At 33.4% G+C, this 5,756-nt stretch overlaps 1 pseudogene; it reads left to right on the top strand.

Annotated features, from left to right (window-relative positions):
- Positions 1 to 366: 366 nt before the first annotated feature.
- LOC107506573 lies at positions 367 to 1,613 on the top strand (annotated as a pseudogene).
- Positions 1,614 to 5,756: the final 4,143 nt, after the last annotated feature.

Raw genomic sequence — 5,756 nt, 5'->3', positions numbered from 1 at the left:
ACATCAATTTGTTTGCTTCTCAAACCTACAAAAACAGAAGGATGCACTGTGAGCAGCACTATATTCTTCTCAGGATTATACTTAGTCCAGCCAAAGTTTGGTCAGGGAGCATAATAAGGATGATTTCTGCCCCTTGGGTGCTACTAAAAGACTCAAGAAGAGAAAATATTAGAAGTGTCTTTTAATTGCCAGAACTAATAAGCAAAAAGAGAACTCTGTTTTCTTAACATTGAAGCTGTTAAGAGATGAAAATAAATAGCCTAGTTTTGGATACTGATTAATAAAATATCTAAGTTACTCAGATTTTTTTTTATAACTGACCAATATATGTTTCTCTTCTTGGTGCTGACATAGGAACAGCAACAAATGTTCCTAGGAGAAGAAAACCAAACCTATGTGGCTGAATTTGTTTCCTGGGCCTTTCACAGGATCTACAGACACAAGTTCTGTTCTTCTTCCTTTTTCTGATCATCTACCTGCTGACTGTGCTGGGAAATTTGCTTATCATTGTGCTCAGTCGCATAAACTCCAGACTCCACATACCCATGTAATTTTTTCTTAGAAACTTGTCCTTTATTGATCTCTGTTTTTCTACTACCACAGTCCCCCAGGTGCTAATCTGCTTCTTGGTAAACAGGAAAACCATTTCCTCTGCCAGATGCTCAACACAGATAGCTGTTTTACTTCTGATTGGCTGTACAACGTGTGCACTGCTAGCAGAGATGTCTTATAACCGCTATAGGGCTGTCTGCAAGCCCCTGCACTACTCCACCATCATGACACACTCATAGGGTCCTGGGCCAGTGGAGTGTTTATGTCTCTGGTGGACACCACATTCACATTACGTCTACCCTACTGAGGGAATAATATTATTAACCTTTGTGTGTGTGTGTGAACCTCCTACACTCCTGAAGCTGGCTTCAGCAAATACCTACAGCACAAAAACAGCCATCTTCTCAATGGGTGCGATCACCCTCTTAGCTCCTGTCTCCCTGATCCCTGTCTCCTACTGGGATATTATCTCCACTGTGATCCAGATATAGTCAGGGGAAGGGAGGCTCAAGATCTTCTCTACCTGTTGCTCCTATCCCATTGTTGTTTTCCTCTTCTATGGCTTAGTAATATTTGCCTAAATGAGGCCAACCTCCAAGATAATAAATGAAAGTGATAAAATGATCCTGTGTTCTACTCAGTAGTGACCCCCATGCTGAATATCATCATTTATAGTCTGAGGAACAAGGGCTCTCAGGAGAGTGACAGAAAAACAGTCTTTTTGAAAGTAGAAATCTATGCTTATGACGACAATTTTAGGAATGTGAAAAGAGTAATTTTCTTATAAAATTATCCCATTTTCTACTTTTTCCTTCTTTCTCCTATTTTCCCCTATCTCTTCTCAGATGAATTTTGCAAATTGCTCATTCATAGCAATGCACCTTGATAAACACAGGAAAGATATTTAGAAAGGAAAGGAAAGGAGGAAAAGGAAGGAAGGAAGGAAAGAAAGAAGGCAAAAAAGAAGGAAGAAAAAAAGGAAGAGAGGAATGGAGAGAAAGAAGGGAAAAAAGACAGGCAGGTGAGTAAATAGTCACTATTCTCCAAGCCCATATAACATAATAAGGAAATTAAAACAAGTAAATATAAAACTATTTGTTAAAAACTAAAAACCAAATAAAATTATTACAAATATGATCATGCATTTCTGGCAAATGAAGTAATTTTCTTAATTCTTGCACATACTTTTCAAACATGTTCTGAATGCTTATTATATACTCCAAGTATATATCTAGGAACTGAGAATATAGACATAAACAGTAAAGTCTTCATGATATTATAACTCTAACTTTCTTTTATTTTCTAAATTTAACAATTTCTAAATTTCAAAAAGAGCACATTTAAATAATAACAAATGATAGAATTTTTAAGAGTATATGTAACAAGGAAAATAGTGAAATACGAAGCTGAAAGTAGGACAGAGAGTCTAGACTGACTTTGAATTCAGTTCTAAAAGATTTGCCCAGCAATTCTGAAAATGCTTAAGATTGAGGAATTTATGAGAAAGTGATGGAAAACAAGGACTAAATTAAGAAAGGGAGGGGGGATGGAATACTGTTTTATGCCTTGGTAAAGCATTTATGATATAGACTATAGTTTTGCATATTATGACGTGAAATAATTACCTGGTTGCTTTTTTGAAAATATTCCTCAGTACAGGATGGGGTAGGGCAGTTGATTCAAGAATCTACATTTGTAACAAGCCCCAAGTGATTCTTAAGCACACTAAAAATCGTACACTGCTTTTTAGGCAATGAGATGGCTTTTATATAAATGAATTTTGTAATTACTGCTTAATGTCCAACTCCTCTAGTAGACTGTAAATTCCATGGTGATAAAGACTATGACTGCTTTGTTGATCTCTACATTATTACTTATAGTAATGTACTCAGCATTACGGTTGCTCAGGAAATATCATTTTGAAGAAATGAATAAAGCTAGAGTTTAGGAGAGAGATAGGAGCTGGAGAAATAAATTTAGAAGTTTACTGCAAATAAATGCAAGTGAAGTCTGACACGCCTAAGGATGTATGCCAAAGGTTTTAACCAGAAAACCAAGCACATGCATTGCAATCTTGAAGGAGTTCTATTAAAATGCAAGTGCCTGGTCCCACTGCAGACCATAAGGATTGCAAAGATGGAGGCAATACATATGTTTTGTAAAAATATCTCAAGGTAATTTTGAAGTACAATCCTGGATGAAATGTGATAGTAAGAAAGAATCCAAGAGAGAACCTTGGAGTTACCAGCATTTCAAGGTGAATGAAGAGTAGTCTATCAAGCCTGGAGCAACAAGAATCAGAGAAACAGAAGATGAAGCTGCAGAAAGGTGTGTCAGATGTGGTGAAAGGAGAGGACTGCCAGGAAAGATTTTTCAAATGTTTCAGAGTTTTACGTATATTGATAAAGGCTGCTGAACTTGTCAATTTAGTCATTGTTGACCTTTGCAAAGATTATGACAGCAGAATAATAGAATGACAGTTACAGACTTTTAGAAGGCATATAGAATGCACTCCTAAGGAGGTGACTTCTAAGTTGGAAACTAAAGGATGAAAGAATTAACCAGGTAAAGGTAGGTGATGGGGTAAGAGGCAAACAGATAATAAGTGAAGAAGAGTACACAGATTTTTCTTTTTACTAAGAGAGGTTTTCCTCACCTCTAATATAATAAATATTCTCCTATGTTATCTCCTAGTTCTAGTTCTAGTTTTCCTTTAAGCAAGGTAATACTAGTTGATCTAACTAGGGATCAGCAAACTTTTTCTTTAAAGGGCTAGATAATAGTTTAGGCTTTGCAGACCATACTGTCCCTATCACAACTATTCAATTCTGTCATTGGAGTGGGAAAGCAGGTATAGGCAATACAAAACTGAATGTGTTCAAGTAAAATTTCATAAAACTTTGTAAAAACATGGTCCCAGGGACATGTTTGCTGACCCATGCTCTAACAGATAAATCCCAAATATCAGTGGCTTAACAGGTAGAAGTTAATTTTTCACCTATGTAAATTCTGATTGAGGGACCCAGGTTGACAGAAACTCTGCTAATTGGAGCTTTTATGGTCATCTTGCATATCAATAACTGGAAAGGTGAAGTTAAAAGGTTGTTCACTAATAGGTTTTGTGACTTAGAAGGAGCACACATCACATCTGCTCACACTCCATTTATGAAAACACAATCATACGGCCCCACATAAATGCTGGGAAACAAGAGGAACAGGAATCTTATAAATTAACTTGTAAATTAATTTGTAATTTGGGCATATTTATTCAATGAATTGAATATATTCACAGTCTAATTACCAGTGAGCGTTTATGATGTAGATGATAGAATTAAATATCTTTAGAGAGAGTAAAGAGAAGGAAGCTAGAACTGAATAGTCAAGAAATGTAGCTTAATACTATATTTATGAGAATGTAATATGTGGTAAAAGAAATAGGAGAAATTAACAGATATGTGAAAGATTACTTTAAAATATTATTAGGAAAGTAAGTGGCATCTATGAAAACAAAGTTAAAATTTCACCATATCCAGGAAAATTATAAATTTATTATAAGAGTTAAATGAAAATTATAAAGTGATTCAGAAAAAATAAAATATATAAATTGTTACTGAGTAGAAAATTATGTCCTAACAGTAAAATCACTGAAAGAAAACAAGATAAAATGAATAGATTTCACAACATAAATATTTTTAATACTTCTGTCTAAAAATTTTTACTATAGAGACACTAAAAGGTCAAATAACAAAGTGGGGAAAAAGTTAATACCACAAATATAGCTATCAAAGTATCAGTATTCCTAATCTATAAAGAATGCCAATTTCAATGAGAAAATATAAATTAATTAATTATGCAAATTGTAACAATAGACTTAAGTGTTAAACCTAATAAGTTAGAATTAGTATAAACTATTTATATATTAAACTTAACATGGGAAAAGGTGTGGTGGGTTAAGTGTCCTTACGTGTTGCTGGTAAATATGCAAACTTTTAACATTTTTAAAAAATCAGTATCTTTTTATATCAAAAGTATTAAATAGATTTCTGTATTAAATGAATTTTTGACCTAGGTTTTACTTTACCTTTTTATTAAATTTATTTAGGTGACATTGTTTAATAAAATTATATGAGTTTCAAGTATACAATTCAATATCAAATCATTTGTTTATTGCATTTTATATTCACCTTGGTTTTAGTAATTCCACTGATAAGAATTTATTGAAAGGGAAAAAAGTAGTCATCATCTAACTGTACAACATTGCTGTTTTTATACACACACACACACACACACACACACCACCACCACCACCACCACCACCATCATTAAATTTGTAATAGTGATAAAATAGCTAATTCTATTACAAAGCATTCATATGATATAATAGTGTCACCATGTAAAAGTATTTTCAAGGCTATGTAGAATTTAAACTTTATTATATGCCAGCTATTATTCTAAATGCCTTTCATTTATATTTACTAATTTATTTAATCCTCAAAATAAATATGAAGTAGGTCTTACTATTACTGTCAATTTATAATTCATAGATACACATATTTAGGTTCAGAGAGGTTAAGTAACATGTTCAAAATGATACAGCAATCCCCTGGCGGATGCCTGAAATCACGAATTGTACCAAACCATGTTTGTTTCATGTGTGTATATATATATATATATATATATAAAATCTACGATAAAGTTCAACTTATAAATTAGACACGATGAGATTAACAACAATTATTAATAATAAAATAGATCAATAATAACAATAGACCAAAATAAAATGTAGTCTCTCTCAAATATCTTATTGCAGTGTATGCATCCTTCTTCTTGTGATGATGTGCGATGATAAAAATGCCTTATTAAGTCTAGAACTTTCACCCTATCACTTAAAGAAAGAACTTGACCTACTCTATGGCATATCCGAATTGCCAGCATCACTACTTTTGAGCTTCAGGGCCATTATTAAATAAAATAAGGCTTATGTGAACACAAGCACTGCGATATTACAACAGCCATTCTTATAACCAAGATGACTACTATGTAACTAGAGGGCAGGAAGTGTCTACAGCGAGGACCCACTGAACAAAGGAATAAGTTATGTCCTGGGTAGGAATGCATGAGATTTCATTTCACTACTTTAGAATGGCATGCAATTTTAAACTTATAAATTATTTCTGGAATATTCCCTTTAATGTTTTCAGATC

Source organism: Rousettus aegyptiacus, unplaced genomic scaffold (assembly GCF_014176215.1).
Source record: "Rousettus aegyptiacus isolate mRouAeg1 unplaced genomic scaffold, mRouAeg1.p scaffold_m13_p_5, whole genome shotgun sequence".
Lineage (NCBI taxonomy): Eukaryota > Metazoa > Chordata > Mammalia > Chiroptera > Pteropodidae > Rousettus > Rousettus aegyptiacus.
The sequence above is the reverse complement of the archived record's forward strand: the minus strand, read 5'-3'. Positions and strand labels throughout refer to the sequence as shown.